The sequence below is a fragment of the Hylobates moloch genome, unplaced genomic scaffold (genome assembly GCF_009828535.3).
Source record: "Hylobates moloch isolate HMO894 unplaced genomic scaffold, HMol_V3 SCAFFOLD_6, whole genome shotgun sequence".
Classification (NCBI taxonomy): Eukaryota; Metazoa; Chordata; class Mammalia; order Primates; family Hylobatidae; genus Hylobates; species Hylobates moloch.
Window position 1 is genome coordinate 33,549,391 of NW_026652281.1, and position 21,923 is coordinate 33,571,313.

At 42.3% G+C, this 21,923-nt stretch overlaps 1 pseudogene; it reads right to left on the minus strand.

Moving 5' to 3' along the window:
• Positions 1-4,529: 4,529 nt before the first annotated feature.
• On the minus strand, positions 4,530-6,157 carry LOC131383682 (syncytin-1-like; annotated as a pseudogene).
• Between the last annotated feature and the right edge of the window lie 15,766 nt (positions 6,158-21,923).

The following is a 21,923-nucleotide window of genomic DNA, read 5'->3' on the forward strand; positions in this document are numbered from 1 at the left end:
TGCAGGTCTGTTGGAGTTTTCTGGCAGTCCACTCCAGACCCTGTTTTCCTGGGTATCACCAGCAGAGGCTGCAGAATGGCAAACGTTGCTATCTGACCCTTCCCCTGGAAGCTTTGTCTCAGAGGGGCACCCTGCCATATGCAGTGTCAGTCGTCCCCTACTGGGAGGTTTCTCCCAGTTAGGCTACTCAGGGGTCAGGGACCCACTTGAGGAGGCAGTCTGTCCATTCTCATAGCTCAAACTGCATGCTGGGAGAACCTCTACTCTCTTCAAAGCTGTCAGGGACGTTGAAGAAGTTTCTACTGCCTTTCATTCAGCTATGCCCTGCCCCCAGAGGTGGAGTCTACAGAGGCAGGAAGTCCTCCTTGAGCTGTGGTGGGTTCCACTCAGTTTGAGCTTCCTGGCCACTTTGTTTACCTACTCAAGTATCAGCAATGGCGGACGCCTCTCCCCCAGCCTCGCTGCCACCTCACAGTTCAAACTCAGACTGCTATGCTAGCAGTGAGCAAGGCTCTGTCTGTGGGAACCTCTGAGCCAGGCACAGGATATAATCTCCTGGTGTGCCATTTGCTAAGGCCATTGGAAAAGTGCAGTATTAGGGTGGGAGTGTCCCGTTTTTCCAGGTGCTGTCTGTCACGGCTTCCCTTTGCTAGAAAAGGGAATTCCCCCACCCCTTGCACTTTCGTGGTGAGGTGATGCCCCACTCTGCTCCATGGGCTGCACCCACTGTCTGACAAGCCCCTGTGAGATGAACCCAGTACCTCAGTTGGAAATGCAGAAATCACCCGTCTTCTTCGTCACTCAGGCTGGGAGCTGCAGACTGGAGCAGTTCCTATTTGGCCATCTTGGAACCTCCCTGGTTTATTCTATTAAATTGTTTAATATTTCTTTTCTGATACATAATAGATCAGGTTTTGACCAGATGAGCGGTCCTTTGTTCATATTCATACTCTTTTGATCTGTGATTCTGGTAGTTGTGGTGGGTTGTGGATCACAGTGAATCTTTACTAATGCTTGATGGGTCTTAAAAGTTTTTTCTTTCAAGGCTATCCCTATGATTCTTGATAATAATTTAATTGTCATGTGCACAGTTGCTCTCTTGAAAATAGTTTGAGTCAGAGCTATCTCCTTTTGGGGACTGAACACAATCTGGGCCTGTTAAATCTTTTGCCACAGCCCATAATCTGATTAGGCCCTGGAAGTGTGTCTCATGTGGAAATATAATCAATTGTATTGCTACAGTATTATAGGCAAGAATACTCTTAAGAAAGAAATTATGTTGTACCAGAGAGATTTGCATTCATTTTAAAGGAGTTTTGTCTGCTTGTTTTTGGGAATATCCTAAAAGTAGAGTTTTTGTTGAGACTCTTTTGCTTTAAAAATAAACTTGAAGATATTTCATTTTGTTAAGTTTAATTTGGAACTATTTCATTCACTTCACAAAAAGTTTTTAACTGCTGCTGTCTATAAAGTATAGTGCTGTGTAGTGGGCACAAAGTGAACATTGTTGGGTACAATGAACCTAGACAGCCCTGCTAGGTTCCTGTTTTCATGGAGTTTGCCTTCTAGCAAGGAGAGATGATAAAAAGAGGGAAGGGGCTACAGACTGCTGGAGGTGGGAATTGGCATTAGATTTGGTGGTGAGGGTAACCCCTCTAAGGAAGACGTTGTAAATTTGACACCTGATCGCTAAGGAACTGCCGTGCAAAATATGTGTGAAAAAGTCTTTAGGCTGGTGAATTGTTCAGGGTTCTGGCAGGAAATAGAATTCATCAGATACGATTCAAAGGAAAAGTTCATGAAAGAATTGCCTAACAATATGGGCAGCGGTAAAGAAGCAGCGAGCACTGGTGAGACACTTAAGACTAGCAACAGCCTGGAGCCATTATTGCCTCTGTAGCAGTGATGCGGGAAGAAGGACAAGAGGAAAATATCGTGTTTCTTGGATCTGAGAGTTAGAAGATTAAGGAAAGATTTCCTGGCAGGAGCTGAGGTCGCCATGAAAGGCAGCTATTGCCAGAGATGTGATGCCATCCTCCACCTGTTCTACTGGTGCTGTTTATTGGCCAAACCCAACTGGAAGCTAGCCAAAAAGGGCTCCCCAGGGACGCAGACAGCAGGATTTATCTTCCTGGGGGAGAGAAGGGGAAGAATATATATGGTGCTCGCTGAGGGGGCGTTATAAATTGGAAAATGGACATTGTGCTGACTGCTTAAATAAGGGTATTTATAATGTTCCAAGATGTTAGAACAACTCAAAAGGAACTTTTGAAGACTTGGAAAGCTATTGCAGCTTTTTGTTTCAGCTTTCTGGCATTTCTGTTCCCAGTTGGCCATTCCATGCTGACATAATCTGTGACTAATGGAGTTGCTGCTTCTCTTGAGTTTATACCTCTTATCTGTGGTCTTCTGTTTGCAATAGAGAAGAATAATTGTTACAGTAAAAAAAAAGAGTATCCTTAAAGTTCTGGCTAGACTCTGACCTGAAAGATTGTACAATATTTTCAAAATACAAGTAAGTTGAAATATGCCATATGTGAAGTATAGACTATAGTCTGAATACCTATGGATAAGTTAAAAATCCTTCAGAATAAAATTCTTCTTTTTCCCTAGATTCCTTTTTTTAACCTATCTGAACTCAGTAGTTGGCTTATTTCTTTTTATTTATTTTTGTAATTTCAACTTTATTTGCAATTTGGGGGTAGGTGTAAAAGTTTGTTACATGGGTATGTCGTGTGATGCTAAGGTTTGTGATATGAATGATCTCGTCACCCAGACAGTGAGCATAGTACCCAACAATTTTCATCCATTGTCCCCTCCCTCCCTCTCTTATTAGTCCCCACTGTCTGTTGTTGCTATCTTTATGTCCATGAGTACCCAATATTTAGCTCCCACTTGTGAGAACATGCAGTAGTTTTTTGTTCTTGTGTTATTTCACTTATGATAATGGCTTCCAGCTGCATCCATGTTGCTGCAAAGCGAATGATTTTATTCTTTTACATGGTTGCATAGTATTCCATGGTGTATATGTACCATATTTTCTTCAATACACTGTTGATTGGCATCTATGTTGATTCCATGTCTTTGCTGTTAGGAATAGTGCTGTGGTCAACATATGTGTGCATGTGACTTTTTAATAGAATCTATATTTTCTTTTGACTATATATCCAATAATGAGATTACTGAGTCAAATGTAGCTAAGTTCTTCGAGAAATCTCCAAACTATTTTCTTCAGTGGCTGAACTAATTTACATTCCTACCAACAGTGTTTAAGCATTTCCTTTTCTCCACAGACTCGCCAGCATCTGTTATTTTTGGACTTTTTAATAGCCATTCTGACTGCTTTGAAATGGTATCTCATCGTGGTTTCTGATTTGCATTTCTCTGATGAATAGTGATGTTGAGCCTTTTTTCATATGTTTATTGGCTGCTTGTATGTCTTCTTTTGAGAAGTATCTGTTCATGTCTTTTGCCCATGTTTTTAATGAGATTATTTGTTTTTTGCTTGTTCAGTTACGTTTCTTATAGATTCTGGATATTAGAACTTTATCAGATACATAGTTTGCAGATATTTTCTTCCAACCTGTAGGTTTTCTGTTGACTCTGTTGATAGTTTCTCTTGCTGTGCAGAAGCTCTTTATTAGGTCCTGTTTATAAACTTTTGTTTTTGTTGCAATTGCTTTGGAGAATACAGTCATAATTTTTTTCCCAGGGCCAGTATCCAGAGTGGTGTTTCCTAGGTTTTCTTCTATAGTTCTTACCGTTTGAGGTCTTACGTTTAAATCTTGAATCCATCTTGAGTTAGTTTTTGTATATGGTAAAAGGGGAATGGTTTCATTCTTTGCATATAGCTAGTTATCCCAGCACCATCTATTCAATAGGGAGTCCTTTCCTTGTTGATCATTTCTGTAAACTCTGTCAAAGATCGGATGGCTGTAGGTGTATGGCTTTATTTCTGGATTCTCTATTCTGTTCCATTGGTCTGTGTGTCTAGTTTTGTACCAGTACCATGGTGTTTTGGTTACTGAAGGTTTATAGTATAGTAAGAGGTCAGGTAATATGATGCCTCTGGCTTTATTTTTGCTAGGATTGCTTTGACTATTTGGGCTTTTTTTGGTTCCATATGAATTTTACTTTATTTTATTTTATTTTATTTGCAGTTGCAACATTTAATAGAGTGAAGACAGAGATCCCATACAAAGGGAGGGGACCCAAAGAGGGTAGCCATTGCTGGCTTGAATGCCTGGGTTTATATCCCGATCATTGTCCCTCCTGCTGTGCTCTCAGGTGATAGATGATGGCTATTTCTTTACCTCCTGTTTTTGCCTAATTAGCATTTTAGTGAGCTCTCTGATTGGTCGGGTGTGAGCTAAGTTGCAAGCCCCGTGTTTAAAGGTGGATGTGATCACCTTCTTGGCTAGGCTTAGGGATTCTTAGTCAGCCTAGGAAATCCAGCTAGTCCTGTCTCTCAGTCCCCCAACTTAACAGTAAAACCCAAGTGCTGTTGGGGAGGTTGGCCAGCAACCACTCTAAGTGCTTCCTGCTGAATTGGGGCATAGTAGGGGTTGTGCAGTTGAGATTTCCTTGGGATGGGTGCCTTTGATGTCATTAGCATCGGAGCATGGGCTAGCAGGCCGGTCCAGGGGTCCGCGTTAGATCTTAGTCAGGGACTGCATCTGGGGTTCCATTTGAAGAATGATTTGTAATTTTACAGCTTTGATTCTGGAAGAGACAAACTTAACAGGGAGGTTAAAAATACAGGGTCCAAAGAGGAGTAGCAATATTATAGCTGCTAGAGGTCCTAAGAAGAGGAGAATCCAGGGCATCCATTGGCCGAGGAGGCCCCAGGGTCCAGTGTTTTGAAGCTCCTCTGCTCTAAGTTGTATTCAATCTCGAATTTCTTTAACTTTCTCGGTGACAATTCCAGATTGATTAACATAATAACAGCATTCTTCCCCCCAAAATAAACAGGTTCCTCCTCTTTCGGCAGTTAGCAAGTCTAAAGTTCTTCGATTTTGAAGGACTACTGCTGCTAGGGAGTTAAGTTGGTCTTGCAAGGTGTCTAGGGAGTTGGCGACCCGTTCCATGTCACCATTTAGTTCTTGAGATAGTTTGTAGTAGAACTGAGTAGAGGTTGTGATAGCACCAGTGCCAGTACCTAGTCTGTCTAGCACTCCTGCTCCGATAACAAAAGGAAGAATAGGTACTCTTTTGTTGCGGGGCTTAGGTACAGCATGATTGTATAAATCTTTTTCAGTGTAGATGGTGATAAGGGGCACTAAGAATGAGAGGAAGCACATAGATTCTGAAGAGCCTTTCAAACAACGATAGGCTGAGGTACCACAGACAAAAAATATTCCTGAGGGTAAACAGACTCTTCGTGTGGGAGGAGTTACCCACCTGATGCATTGGGAGTTGGTTGTGTCTATCGTATTGCTAAATTTTACACAGGTGAGGTTTGAGGTATGGGTTATTTCCAGATTGGAAACAAGAGGTCCTACTAAAATGGAAGTGGTGTTTATTTCTGTGCTGAAGTTGTTCCATTGTTCAGGTACAGGGATTGAAATGTATGGCCTGAAGTGCAGGGGCAGGCACATCCAACAGTTAGTAGGGTTTTGGGACAAGACCTCATGGAGCCCAGTGAGGGTGGTATTAAATACACTTACCAGGCAAGAATGGCTACGGAGAGTTTCATGTAGTTTTGAGAGATCTAGTCCTTTGTACGGGGTAGGGGTGCTATGTACCCAGGTCAGTTGGGAGATTATTTCCTTTACTTGTTTTTCTCTTACTTGATGTTGAACTCCACCCCCATCAGACATACTGGTATGGGTGAAGTAAGTCCAACAGACAGTGGCTCCAAGTCCTCCAGGACAAATAGGTTTAATCATTTTCCCTGTCCAATAATGAGTATTTGCATGCCTGCAAAACGTGGCAGAGTTATAGCAGTTGCGGGGCTTATGGGTGTTGGCAGTGAAGGTGGGGGTTCTCTTAGATAAACTCCCATATGATGAGGCATCAATATTTCCAGGAAGCCACATTCTCCATAGAAGTCTTGATAAGGGGAGCTACTGATCGTACAGCAGCATGGAGGGGGTGCAGTGAGAGTGAAAGGGGGTAAGAGAACAGTAAAGAGAAAAATATCATAAGGGAGGGCCATGGGGATTTATGATTTTAGTTACTTTCCTCATGGTTGTCTGACAGCCACAAGTCTCCTTTAGCCATGAGTACGCCATTCACATCATGAGATGTCTGCACAGTAAGATCTCTTCCCTGTATCATTTTAACTGCTTCAGATACTAAGACTGCTACTGCTGCCACTACCCGTAAACAATGAGGCCAACCCTTTGCCACTACATCAGTTTCCTTACTCAGGTATGCCAAGGGTTGCAAGCTTGTCCCTCGGACCTGTGTGAGGACTCGTAGAGCTATTCCTGTTTTTTCTGTGACATATAAAAAAAGTCTTGTCCTGTTGGCAAGCTTAACACTGGGGCTTGGGTTAGGGGCTTCTTTAGGGCCTGGAAAGCTGCTTCTGCTTCAGGTGTCCATCTTACTAAATGGGTATTGGCTTTCTGAGTTTCTTTAATTAGTGTATGTAATGGTCTAGCTATTTGGCTGTATGTGGGAATCCATATTCGGCCAAAACCTGTTATGCCAAGGAACCCTCTTAGTTGTTTTAGGGTTTTGGGATGAGGATAAGCCAGTATAGGCTGGATACGTTCCTCACTGAGGCCCTGGTGCCTTTGGATAATTTTAGCCCTAAGTATTTAACCTGCTGTGAGCAGAGCTGAGCCTTTTGTTTGGAAACCTTGTAGCCACAGGTGGCGAGGAAATTTAAGAGCTCTTGGGTGGCTTGATGGCACAAGGTTTCTGAACGGGTGGCTAAAAGTAAGTCATCCATGTACCAAAGGACAAGAGTGTCCAGGTATGAGAATTGGCTCAAGTCTTGGGCTAATGCCTGGCCAAATAGATGGGGACTATCCCTGAACCCTTGGGGTAAAACATTCCAGGTAAATTGAGACGTTGGGTTAGAAGTATCCTCAAAAGCAAACAAGAATTGAGAGTCAGGATGTACAGGGATGCAGAAAAAGGCATCCTTAAGGTCCAGGATTATAAGCCACTGTGCTTCCTCTGGTATTTGGGAAAGCAGAGTATAAGGGTTAGGTACAGCTGGGTATAGAGGAAAAACAGCCTCATTGATAATCCTGAGATCTTGCACTAACCTCCACTGTCCGTTGGGTTTCTGTACTTCTAAAATTGGAGTATTGCAGGGGCCATTGCATGGTTTTACTAGGACTTGGGCTTTTAGGTCCTTAACAATCTTTTGGAGTCCTTGTTGGGCCTTGAGTCTAAGGGGGTACTGCCTTTGGCAGGGAAAGGAGGCAGAATCCTTTAGTTTAACTTGAACAGGATGGGCATTCTTTGCTCGTTCATATTGTACTTCTGTTGCCCAGACTTCAGGATTAATTCCTTCCTCAAGCAGGGGACAACAAATGGGTGTTCCTTCTCTTACGTTCAGGTGTATTATGGCCCCTGCTTTTGCTAGAATGTCTCTCCCTAACAAAGAAGTGGGGCTTTCAGGCATAATTAGAAAAGCATGTGAAAAGAGTAAACCTCCCCAGTCACAACTTAGTGGCTAGGAGAAGTATCTATTGACTGGCTGTCCTAGGACACCTTGGATAGTGACAGATCTGGAGGACAGTTGTCCAGGACAGAAGAGTAAGACTAAGAAGGCCACGCCAGTGTCCAGGAGACAGTTAACCACCTGGCCCTCAATGTTCGAGCATACCCGGGGCTCTGTGAGGGTGATGGCATGGGCTGGCACGGGCTGGCACTTGCACTGGGCACCCTCAGTCCTGCTGCTGGATCACTAGGTTAGTGGCTTCTGACTCAGAGGACCTTTGTCCCCTGGGTCAGTGGGCCTTCCAGTGATTCCCTTGACATAAGGGGCATGGACGAGGAGGCGGCTTACTTCTACTTGGACAATCTTTTTTAAAGTGTCCTTGTAGACCACACTGGAAGCAAGCCCTATTAGGCATTCGATTTGCCTAGCTTTTCCCTTTTCCAGAGCCTCGGAAGTCCACTTGCCTGAGGGCCATGACTGAAGCGGTGGCCTTTTTTTAATTCTGTTTGTCCCGTTCCACCTGCTCCTCCTGATCTCTATTATAAAAAAACAAGGTTGCCAAGTTCAATAGGTTTTCTAAGTTTTGCTCTGGGCCTTAGGCAGACTTCTGAAGTTTTTTCTAATGTCTGCAGCTGACTGAGTGATAAACTTATCCTTTAAGAGTAGTTGGCCTTCACTAGAGTCAGGTGACAGAGAGGTATGCTTCCTCAGTGCCTCCCTTAGTCTCTCCAGGAAGGCAGTAGGATTTTCTTCCTTTCCCTGTGTTATAGTGCACACCATTGAATTATTTATAGGCTTCTTCCTTGTTTTCCTTAGTCCTTGCAGCACACAAGTTAGCAAATGTCTGTAGCACAAATCTCCATGTTCTGATTCTGTGTTCCAGGGAGGGTCTACACTGGGAACTGCCTGTTGGCCTGTGGGGAATTGTTCTTTCCTCTGTTGTCATCCTATCATTGACCTGACTGAGATACCAGAGATTGCCAAACTCTCGGGCTGCAGTTATGGTGGCAGTTTTCCCATTTGGGGTTAGTGTCTGATTTAGCAGTAACATATCTCTCCACGTCAGATCAAGGGATTGTCCTAACCCTTGTGAAACATCAATATAGCCATCAGGGTTATCTGAGAATTTACCTAAGTCTGTTTTAATTTGCTTCAAGTCTGACGGGGAAAAATGTACATAAACTCTGACTGGACTGAATTTTCCAGAATACATCTTAGGGGCGTTTCTGCCTTGGGGAGAATGTTTCCCATCTGAAAAAAAGAGCAAATGGATGCCAGCACCCCTAGTCATTTTCCGATGAGCATTAGTCATAGAGCGTCCTCTATGGTCCTAATGCTTATTCCTTTCCAGAGTGCGTAACCACCCATGGACATCTGTTTATCAGATTAGTTATGCTTACTGATGTAGCAGTCCTGCACCCCTTTTCCTGCCTTTCTTGACCACAAAGAAAGGGATCTGGGCTACTGGATTCTAGTGGTCCTTTACCGGCACGCCCAACATTGTCTTTGTGCTCAGGAGTGAGTCTTAGAGCTGGGCTGGGTTCCCGAGTGTTTCGTAACAACCCAGCTGCTCCATCAAGATGCATTCCCACAAACAACAGTTCTTATGCAAATTCATTTCAGAGAGGGTGTAGGTAAACTTTTGAGTCAGGACTGAGAGTATTTTTTGATTCTGTAAGTACTTTAAGGCTTGGCTTAGTGCAAACAGCTCCTGTAGATGAGCAGAGCAATTATTAGGCAATTTTTCTAACTCTGCTTCCACAAAAGTCTCCCTATAGATTACTGAATACCCATTGTGGTTGTTTTCCTCAATCACCTGGGGGGAACCATCTATCCTCCTGTCCTGAAGGAAGTTCCTCCTAGGTCTGGTCAGACCTTTGTATGGTAATTAATATTTAAATCCCCTGTTAGGAAATCTGCTGGGTTAAGGGAATTATCAGTGGTTGCTGTTAAATTACCTTCTTCTAACAGAATAGCCCCATACTTTAAGATTTTTGAGTTAGTAAGCTACCTTTTTGGTTTTTTGACTTCGGGTAGTTCTGAACTGGTGAGAGTGCTCACAATAAGGTTTCCACTATAGGCTGATTGTCTACTTTCTTCTGTTAGCAAAGCAGTTGCTGATAAAGATTTAATGCATTTGGGCCACCCGCAGGTTTCTGGCTTTAGGATTTTTGATAGGAAGTCTACTGGTTGTTAGTGGCCTCAGTGCTTTCAGGCTACGCCCTTGTTTACACTGACAACAAGGTAGCATTGGAGTGTTATAGGGTCACAGAGAAGACCTTCAATTATCAATTATAGGTTTTAAATTTACCCTGGCTTTTAAAGAAATAGGGCACACTTTTTTTTTTTACTATTTCTATCTTTCTCTTTCTTTTTCTCTTTGACCCCATCTTTGTCTCTCTCTCTCCATCTCTCTGTCCTCCATCTCTCTTTCTCTCCTCTGTCTCTCTCTCCTCCATCTCTCTCTCTCCTTCATCTCTCTCTCCTTCATCTCTCCCCTCCATCTCTCTCTCTCTCCTCCATCTCTCTGTCTCTCCTTCTCTTAGCCATTACAAACTTGGGTCCCTGGCGAGGGTTGTGGGGAACGGGTCCCACATAACTGCCCATGTCAAGAGCTGTATACCTAAATCAGAAGGGTCACCAGGGAAAAAGCTTCCTGGGTTTATAGCCTAGATGTCTAAGGATGCAGCATAGAGCTTCCTTAGATCCCTTTGGAGATACAACTTGCTAGAGGAAATGAAAGTGTGAACCGTTAGTACCTAGGAGGCAGGGATTAGAGGAAGTAGATTCAGAGGTAAGGAGAATTCTGGGGCTACACTTTCAAGAAAGTCATGGTCAGGACCCCGGAGGTATGGGTCAGAAGGAAAGGTAGGGGTACATGCATGGGCGACTGTTGAGTAGAGACTTCTGGCTGCGCCATGATCTCAACCAGCTAATGCTGGGAGTTCAGGATGACAGCTTTCTGCCTCTAGTCTGCCATCGGCCTCCCCAAGAAAACTGAAAGTGGAACCTGGCTCCAGGCAGACCAATATCCCCAACCCAGAAGGGTTGGGGGTTGTTAGAAAGCCCTTCCCCAGATAGCCTCACACCTGAGTCTTAAGTCCAGTGGCCACACTTGTAATTTTTAACCAGCCAACAGGTGCCTGATATTTTCCTCCAATTCTAAGGAAGGATAGGACAGAATAGCAAGTGAAAGTGGTCCAATATCACTGCTTTGGAGGTCCCTTCATGGTTGCCAAATGTTACCTGGGGGTCCTTGCTCCCAGAGCTCCCAAGATGTTGGCAGGCCACTTCCAAAATGGCGGCAAGCATTGTGTTCTCTGACCTGGGGTTCTTGGCCTCATGGATTCCAAGGAATGGAATCTTGGACCATGTGGTAAGTGTTATAGCTCTATTAGAAGCCGTGGGTCAAGGAAGAGGACCATGGAACCCAGTGACTAGTGTTCATTTTGATTAGGATGAACCTGGGCACTTAACCATGCAGGAACAATGGCAAGCCTTTAGCCCGATCAGGAGCAGCAATGGGTGCCTCGCTGGATCAGGAGCACAGCAGACACCCTGCTGGATCCAGAGGGATGGAAGTCAGTGGCAAGTCTGTAAGGGTGGCAAACAGCAGTGGTGGATAGCGAGTGAAAGCTCAGCTCTAGCCATAACAAACACGGACCAAAAGAGAGTGCAGTTGCGAGATTTAATAGAGTGAAGACAGAGCTCCCATACAAAGGGAGGGGACCCAAAGGGGGTAGCCCTCCATATGAATTTTAAATGCCACCACTGCGTGCTTTGGGAGGACCTTAAAAATTTCCTTGGTGGTTATGTTGACATATGGTTCAAATGCAATCTGAGTTTATGCAGATTGGGCAGATTATATGACTGCTTATGGATATCTGTGCTTTTCCTTTTAATCATTCAAGTCTTGATCTAAGACAAGAATCTTCTAAGTGCAAAGATAATATCCTTCAGAATACTGTGCCTGTCTTATGATCTTAAGACAATTGAAGTAACTCTGTTTTTCTTTCCTTGTAGGGTGATGAACACTCTTAGCCACTCTAAAAGTATTTTATAATCTCTTAAAAATATTAATAGTATGTACATACATCTGCAAATCTCCAAGATAATAAATGCAAGAGTTTATAAAGTCAAATAAGACTCATAAAAACAGATTTCCAGTCCCCCATCTCTGCCCCCAACAAGCCCCTCAGTCAGCAACATTGTTCTCCTGCATTGACATCTATATGAATACTATTCATTTTCTACTAAATATTAGTTATTATTTCAACATTATGTAATGTTAAGTGAGGATTTTAGCATCTAAGTATTGTTTGATATTCAGCCAGGTAGGTGTATTATGATTGCATCTCTTTCTATCTATCTATATATTTTTTTTCTTTCTTGAAGTTAATGAATACCTATTTCACTTACTGAGTTTTCTTTGAATCTCTAAGTGGCTCTATGCTTTCTAAAAGCTCTATAAATGCCTCTAATAAGGCATTTCTACAGGTCAAACATACTTCTATTTGTTTTCCCTGGGGAATCTCTCTTATAACTGTCATCCTACTTCAGTATGACTGGTTGGTTCCTGGGCCTGCTACATAGCTCTTGGGGCTTTCTTTTGCTTTTATTCTAGGAATAACCCTTCCTTCTCTTCCAAATTAAATCCTATTTCCTGGACCCGATGTCTGTGTTTTATTTAGTTTATGTCCTTATCTTAGTAAAGCATATTCTCCAGTGAGTGTTTTGAGAGAAGATTCAGAGAAGGTAGAATTTTTGAAATTTTGCAAGTTCTAAAAATTCTTTGCTCTAACTTCCATTTAACAGGTCAAAATTGTTTTCTTGTTTTTTAAGGCATTGTTCTGTTATCTACTAGCACCCAGTCTTGCTAGTGAATTCTGATGCCATTTTAATTCTTGATTCTTTGGACGTGAACTGTATTCTACTCTGGAAACTTTTAGCTTCTATTTTTATCTCTGGTGTTTTGAAATTTTATAATATTTCTTAGTGTGAGTTATTTTTCTGCATTCTATGTTTTGGGCATTTGGTCCTTCCCTTCAGTTCTAGGAAGTTTTCTTATATTATTTCTTTGGGGATTTCTTTCCCTCAAGTCCACTACCTTTTTGAAACTCTCTTACTAGTTAGATATTAGACTGCTTCATGTCCTTACCATTTTGAAGCATGCTGTTTTTGTTTCATTGATGCCACATTTTTTCTTACCACTCCTAGACTTTATTATATTTCTTTGATTTTTTTTCTCCCTACATTTCCTTTAAGTATTCCTGTAGGTTTTCCATTGTTTTGTTTTTGCCTTTGATGTTAGAGAATTTTCTCAAGTGCTTAGGCTGTTTTTTAAAAAAGAGATTTTATTTTTTAAGAGAAGGTTTAGGTTCACAGCAAGGTAGAACGGATGGCGTAGAGATTTCTCATATATCCCCTAGCCTCATTCATGCCTCCCCCATTATCAACATCCCCCACCAGAGTAATATACTTGTCACAGTGTCCTACATTGACCCATCATTATCTCTCAGAGTCCATAGTTTACATTAGGGTTCACTCTTATACATTCTATGAGTTTGGACAAATGTAAAATCATATGCACATATGCATTCACAGTAGTACCTCATAGTAGTTTCACTGCCCTAAAAATCCTCTGTTCTCACACTGTAAATAAAGACATACCACAGGCCAGGCACGGTGGCTCATGCCTGTAATCCCAGCACTTTGGGAGGCAGAGGTGGGCGGATCACGAGGTCAGGAGATTGAGACCATCCTGGCTAACATGGTGAAACCCTGTATCTACTAAAAATACAAAAAATTAGCCAGGCATGGTGGCGGTCACCTGTAGTCCCAGCTACTCAGGAGGCTGAGGCAGGGGAATGGCATGAACCCAGGAGGCGGAGCTTGCAGTGAGCCAAGATGACGCCACTGCACTCCAGCCTGGGTGACAGAGCAAGATTCTACCTCAAAAAAAAAAAAAAAAAAGACGTACCAGAGGCTGGATAATTTATAAAGGAAAGAGATTTAATTGACTCACTATTCCACATGGCTGGGGAGGCGTCACAATAATGTCAGAAGGCAGATGAGGAGCCAAATGATATGGTTTGGGGACAGAGCCAAACCATATCATTCCACCCCTGGCCCCTCCCAAATCTCATGTCCTCACATTTCAAAACAAATCATGCTTTCCCAACAGTCCCCCGAAGTCTTAACTCATTTTAGCATTAACTCAAAAGTCCACAATCCAAAGTCTCATCTGAGACAAAGCAAGTCCCTTCTGCTGATGAGCCTATAAAATGAAAGTTACTGCCTAGATACAATGGGGGTACAGGTATTGGGTTAATACACCCATTCCAAATAGGAGACGTTGGCCAAAACTAATGGGCTACAGGCCCCATGGAAGTCCAAAATCCAGTGAGGGAGTCAAATCTTAAAGCTCCAAAATGATCTCCTTTGACTCCATGTCTCACAGGTCATGCTGATGTAAGAGGTGGGCTCCTACAGCCTTGGGAAGCTCTGTCCCTGTGGCTTTGCATGGTACAGCGCCCCACACCAGCTGCTTTCATGGCTGGCATTGTCTGTGGCTCCTCCAGGCACATGATGTAAGGGGTCAGTGGATCTACAATTCTGGGGTCTGGAGGACAGTAGCCCTCTTCCCACAGCTCCATTTGGCATTGCCCCTCTGGGGGCTTTAATCTTACATTTCCCTTCCGCACTGCCCTAGCAGAGTTTCTCCATGAGGACACTGCAACTGTAGCAAACTTTTGCCTGGACATCCAGGTGTTTTCATACATCCTCTGAAATCTAGGCAGAGGTTTCCAAACCTCAATTCTTGTCTTCTGTGCACCCACAGGCCCAACACCATGTGTAAACTGCCAAGGCTTTGGGATTGCACCCTCTGAAGCAATGGCCTGTGCTGTATGTTGGCCCCTTTTAGCCATAGCTGGAGCAGAAGCAGTTGGGACACAAGGCCAAATGTTACCAGACTGCATAGAGCACAGGGCCCGGGGCCTGGCCCATGAAACCATTTTTCCCTCCTAGGCATTCATGCCTGTGATAGGAGGGGCTACTGTGAAGGTCTCTGACGTGCCCTGGAGACATTTTCCCTATTGTCTTGGTGACTAACATTTGGCTCCTTGTTACCTATGCAAATTTATGCAGTTAGCTTGAATTTCTCCCCAGAAAAGTGGTTTTTCTTTTCCATCACATCATCAGGCTGCAAATTTTCCAAACTTTTATATTCTGCTTCCTTTTGAATGCCTTGCCAATTAGAAATTTCTTCCACCAGATACCCTAAATCATCTATCTCAAGTTCAAAGTTCCATAAATCTCTAGGGCAGGGGCAAAATGCTGCCATTCTCTTTATTCTAGTTCCCAACAAGCTCTTCATCTCCATGTGAGACCACCTCAGCCTGGACTTTATTGTCGATAATCACTATAAGCATTTTGGTCAAAGCCATTCAACAAGTCTCTAGGAAGTTCCAAACTTTCCCATCTTCTTCTGAGCCCTCCAAACTGTTCCAACCTCTGCCTTTTACCCAGTTCCAAAGTCGCTTCCACATTTTCAGGTATCTTTACAGCAGCACCCCACTACCTAGTACCAATTTAATGTATTAGTCTGTTCTCATGCTGCTAATAAAGACATACCCAAGACTGAGCGATTTATAAAGGAAAGAGGTTTAATTAACTCACAGTTCCACATGGTTGGGGAGGCCTCACAATCGTGGTGGAAGGCGAATGAGGAGCCAAGTTATGTCTTACATGGTGGCAGGTGAGAGAGCTTGTACAGGGAAACTCCCCTTTATAAAACCATAAGATCTTGTGAGATTTATTCTCTACCATGAGAACAGTATGGGGGAAACACTCCCACTATTCAATTATCTCCACCTGGCCCTGCCCTTGACACTTGGGAATGATTATAAGTCAAGATGCCATTTGGATGAGGACACAGCCAAACTCTATCAGTGTGCTCCCTATTTATCCTGCCTCCCCCAACCTCTTGCAACCTCTGATTTTTTACTGTCTGCATACAGCATGTAGCCTTTTCAGACTGGATTTTGTATTAGTCTGTTCTCACACTGCTATAAGGAACTACCTGAGAGTGAGTACTTTATGAAGAAAAGAGGTTTAATTTGCTCACAGTTCTGCAGGTGTACAGGAAGCCTGGCTGGGAGACCTCTGGAAACTTACAGTCATGGCAGAAGGGTGAAGGGAAAGCAGGCACCTTCACATGATGGGAGTAGAGAGAGAGCAAAGGGTGCAGTGCTACACATTTTTAAACAACCAGATCTTGTGATAATTCACTATCACAAGAACAGCAAGGGGAACATCCGCCCCCAGGATCCAATCACCTCCCACCAGGTCCCTCCCCCAACACTGGGGATTACATCTCAACATGAGGTTTCAGTGGGGACACAGAGCCAAACCATATCAGATTCTTTCATGTAGTAATACGCATTTAAATTCTATGTCTTTTGTGGCTTGATAGCTCATTTCTTTTTAGCACTAAGTAATATTCAATTGTCCGAGTGTACCAGTTCATCCATTCACCTACTGAAGGTCATTTTGGTTGCTTCTGGGTTTTGACAATTATGAATAAAGCTGCAGGAAACATCCATATGCATGTTTTTGTGTGGATTTAAGTTTTCACCTCCTTTGGGTACAGTACCAAGGAGCTCAACTGGTGGATTATATGTATTTGTTTTTTGCCAAATTGTCTTCCAAAGTGGCTGTACCATTTTGTGTTCTCTTTTTAGGCTTTTCGTTTGTCATTTCTATTGAAGACTGAAGCGCTAAATGCTGTGTGTAAGTAGGGCTTATTGACCATTGGACTTCACTGTCGCATGATCAAGGGATAAATGGTTTTTGTTGGATCCTCCCCACAAGTCAGTGTCTGCAGATCTTTTCTCTGGAGATACTTATTTTCCGTAAAGGAAGATCTTTCAATCTTCTGTCTGTATAGTGGTCCTCAGAAATTTGGGAGCTAGGCTGGTGTTTCTCCATTCAGTAAGTAAACTTTTCTTATTCTACTGATCTCCTCTATGTACTTAGTGTCCCTGAATGAGGAACTTTTCCAGTATTCTTCAGAAACTCCACCTCCTATATTGTTTGGAAGTTATTGGTGGTGGTGGTAGTAATGAGTCAGGTGGAGAGGAGAGGAGGGAGAAAGGGTAATCACCTGATAATGTGGGGTGGGTGGAGCTGGGAAACTGGAGGGGTGGGATTTAACTGCTCCTTATCAAACTGTCTCTGTTGGCTGTATTTTCAGAATATATCCAGAGTTCAACTTCTCCCACCTGTGATGTTATTACCAACATTCCAATCTGATCATTGTAATAGCTTCCTAACAAGACTCCTTTTTTCTTCCCTGTAGTAGCTGTATAGCTAACTTCTGTTAACATACCCTGAAACCTGAGGACATAACCAAAATGTATTTCTTACTCTCACAAAATCTATTGTAGATCAGTAAATGCTGCTCCACCAGCAATGAAGGTATCCAGACTCCCTACATTTTGTGACAGCACCTTAGCACATGGTTTTTAAAGTTACTACAACAGAAAAAGTACAGAGGAGTCCCAATAGCTGTTAATACCTATTAGTGCCTCGGGACGTCTTTTCTATCCACATTTCACTGGCTAAGACTAATCACCTGAGGCTAACTCACAGGCATTGGAATGTTACTTTGTGAGTACCCAGGAAGAAAAGAACTAGATATGGTTGAACACTAACAATTGCTACCTCAAGCCCTTGCACTATTAATTTCCGTTTTCAGTTTGAAAGCCAGAGTGATCCTTTTATAAATATGTAAGTCCCTTCATATCACCCCGGCTACTCCAGATATCCAAATAATCCCTTACCATCTTTGTGTTTTTTAGATGGCACTTTCTCAATGAGAACCATCTAACTACTGGTTTGTTTGTTTGTTTGTTTGTTTTGAGATGGAACCTCCCTCTGCCACCCAGGCTGGAGTGCAATGGCATGACCGTGGCTCACTGCAAACTCCACCTCCCAGGCTAAGTGATTCTCCCACCTCAGCCTCCCAAGTAGGTGGGACTACAGGCACTGACCACCATGCCCAGCTAATTTTTGTATTTCTAGTAGAGACGGGGTTTCACCAGGTCGGCCAGGCTGGTCTCGAACTCCGAACCTCAAGTAATCCACCCACCTCAGCCTCCCAAAGTGCTGGGATTACAGGCATGAGCCACCATGCCACCCAGGCCATAACCACTGTATTTAAATTACATCTTCCTGCCACCAACATACTCTCCATTTCCTCCTTTGTTTTCCATAGGACTTCTAAATTTCACTGTTGTCTGCATCCTCTAAAATGCAAGCTCTACAACAGCAGAATTTTTACCTAGTTTTTATCACTGCTGGATCCCAGCATGTTGAATTTCCCTTGGTTACCAGCCTGTGACTTACCTCTCTCTGCCTTTGGTGGTACTTGAGTACCTGCAGTTCCTGAGACTGACAGAGGATCTGTGTTGCTAAACTGACTTGCTTCTCCTGGGTTTCTTCCTCTGCAAGCTTTTGGATTTGACTTTTCCTTACTAAATCTTTTGCCATTCCCCCATATGCTCCCTTTTCATTATAGTTTACTGTTACAGATGTCTCCTAGTTGCACTGTAGTTGGAGTTTTGGTTTTTTGCTCAATTTGTTTTAGGATGATTTTCAAGAAGAGGAAAAAGTTGGATAGAATTTTGCCATCTTGAAGCTGAACAAAGTAGTTTTGGAATGATTATTTTAGCTAGAGGAAATGACATTTAATATTTATTCATTAGATTCATAATTAGTGTCTTTTCTAGATCTTCATTTTATAACACCCTAGGAAATAGTTCTTTGACTCTTCAAAACAATATAAATTTTTTTGTAGTTATTTTTTAAATGATGGATATAGTACAGGTTGTAGATGTTCCTTATGTTTGGCAGATATACTTTCTTGGATAATCAATTATAAAATGGACTTCTATTTGTGAAAATAAATAAAATTGAAAAGCTGCTGAAACCACCTCAAACGCTTTAAGCCTTGAGAGAGATGTGATTGTGATCTGAGTCACATGTGGTTACAACTTCTGTTCTCAGATTACAGATTAACTTGCCTTCTTATTTTTCTGGTTCTGTACAATGACCAGAGAGAATTAAATGATGTCAGGGACAAAAACTTCCTGCCTTTTTAATGACTGTTATAGATCCCCTTTATTGTCCTTTGTTTAGACCAGATGACAGAAATCTCATGACTATTATACCCTCTGTAAAAAATGCTAAGTGTACCCTTCCCAAAAAGAAACACTGCCTGTAACCAAATATTCCTGTAACTATGCACCAACCTTGTATAAATATTCCTGTAACTATGCACCAACCTTGTATAAATAATGTAATAATCCTGCTAAAAACTCCTCTGTCTCTGCCTACATAAATGAACCTTAACTTCTCTACTGTAGATCACTGACTCCATTCCTTTGGAGTTGGTGTTTCCAGATGAGTCATCCTCGTACATTTTGCTTGAATAAACCTTTAAATTAGATTTTCACCCTTTTGATTATTTTAGGTTAACATATTTGGTCAGGGGATTTAATATTGGATAAAATTTGAGAGTTTCAAGGTGCTGCATAACACTCTGTTATTTGGATTATTTATACTCTAGATTGTGCTTGCATTTCTTAAGCAAAGCATATCTGTACTATGTGGAAATATTTGTAGTCCAGAAATTACTTTCCTACTAAAATTTCTTGTGTTACCAATTCTGCCTGTGGCTTTTATATGCAAGTATTTAAATTCCTTTTTGGAGTACATGTTAAGTGCCTTAAAGTCGTTGGGTGATAGGGAATTCTAAAAACTTCTTCAAAAGTTGTGAAGGTGGCCAGGCATGGTGGCTCATATATGTAATCCCAGCACTTTAGGAGGCCGAGGTGGGTGGATCACTTGAAGTCAGGAGTTCGAGACCAGCCTGGCCAACATGGTGAAACCCCATCTCTACTAAAAATACAAAAATTAGCCAGGCGTGGTGGTGTGTGCCTGTAATCCCAGCTACTTGGGAGGCCGAGGCAGGAGAATCGCTTGAAGCCGGGAGACAGAGGTTGCAGTGAGCTGAGATCGTGCCACTGCATTCCAGGCTAGGCGACAGAGGGAGACTGTCTCAAAAAAAAAAAAAAAGCTTTTGAAAGTTAGTACATTGTAGTATATGTCTAAACGGTTGATCTCAGTAGTATACAGGTTTTAAGAAAGGGAGAGGATTCCATGAGCAAATAAGTTTGGGATGATATTCAGCTAGGCAAACTAGATATTTCTTTTAGTTTTGACTGCAGGAATTCTTACAGCATTTAGTGCCCATTTGACTTTAAATCTAACAGAACAGTCCGTGGAACACATTGTGGAAATATAACAGTAGTAGTGGTTACTATACTGGTAGTTAGGCATCCAAGACCCCAGTGGATGCTTGAAACTGTGAATAGCACTGCCATCAGTTGGAAAACATTCAAATGATATGTCTGAATGTCGGACGTGAATTCATACCTAAGTGTTTTGAATTTATATCTGAGCTTTGTTTCTTAATAATTGTGGGATCTCACACACGTTATTAACCTCTGAGCTCCATCTTAACTGTAAAATAGTTCTAGTGCTATATACTTTAGGTAAGTTAGATAATGTGTACAAAGCATTGTGTTGTGGATACTAGGTAGTCACTATACAGTGGCTTCACATAAATATTCTGTTTTCAAATAGCATTTCTGGAGCTGGGTGCAGTAGTACCTGCCTGTAATCCTTGCTAATCAGGAGGCTAAGGTGGGAGGATTCCTTGAGCCCAGGAATTTGAGACCAGCCTAGGCAACATAGAAAGACCCTGTTTCAAAAATAAACAGCATTTCTGAAAATGGGATGTAACCCCCATAAGATAGCTTTTTACAAATTATTATATATTTGAATAGAAAGTTGGGCTAGGGAAATCGTCAGTATATTCAATGGCTATTATTAGTTTATCATGACCAAAACGAAAATGGAGTGATTTGAATAATTAATTTGAGGTATAATTTAATCCATCAGGTAAAAATTAAATCCTGTTTTCTGAGAGATGAAGATACTATGATCCAGGTGTGTTTTTAATATTACATAACAATGAACAAGAGCTCATAAAATGCAAAAGAAAAGGATTTATAGAATCTGTGTCAAGTATTAGTATCTAAAGTAAACTTAGCTCATGACAGATTTCTCTAGTGGCTCCTAGAAACTGCAGATAGTCTTGATAGTTAAAAAGCGGCATGTACTACAGAGCAGTGCTTTTCAAACATTAACATGCATAGAGATCAGCTGGGATTCTTGTTAAAATGCAAATATGATTCAGGTGGCCTGAGGCAGGCTCGAGAGTCTGCATTTCTAACGAGCTCCATCCAGGTGAAGCTGGGCTTTATAAACCAGAAATGTTGCTCTGCGCATGTGTGAAGGGGGAGCCAGAATAGGAGGTACACGAACATACGCATTAGTTTACTCGGAAGAAAAATTTTTTTGGAGACGGAGTTTCGCTCTTGTTGCCCAGGCTGGAATGCAATGGCGAGATCTCGGCTCACCGCAACCTCCGCCTCCTGGGTTCAAGCGATTCTCCTGCCTCAGCCTCTTCAGTAGCTCGGATTATAGCCATGCACAACCACGCCCAGCTAATTTTTGTATTTTTAATAGAGTAGGGGTTCTCCATATTGGTCAGGCTGGTCTTGAACTCCCGACCTCAGGTGATCTGCCTGCCTCAGCCTCCCAAAGTGCTGGGATTACAGGCGTGAGCCACCGCGCCTGGCCTACTCGGAAAATTAAGTGGATCAACTGAAATGAAAACTGTCATCTGAGGTAGCCCTCGTGATATTTATAGGTAAGGCCAAAGTTGTTTCTTAAGCTTTGAATCGGCTTGGATTTTTGGACAAACATTTAATTGACTCTCCTAAGATACATACATACAGCATAAAGGAGAGAGTTTGGACTTCTCAAATTACGTGCAGGGATTATAAATCACCTCAACTGTGTAAAACAAACCAAGCAATCTCGGCATGGATCTTCCAGAATGTGTCTGAATAGAATTTAAGTGATTCTGACCCTTTGTCTTTGATGATACTAGAATGAGTCAATTGCAGAATACATCCACAATTAGCTGAAAGATTTGTTAGGGTTTTTTTTTTTTATTGTTGTTTTTTAAAGGCAGGGTCTTAAAAAAACTCTTTGCCCAAGCTGGAGTGCAATGGCTATTCACAAGTGCTATCATGGCGTCCTTCAATCTCAAACTTCTGGGCTTAAGCGATCCTCCTTCCTCAGTCTGCAGCTGTGCCATTGTGTC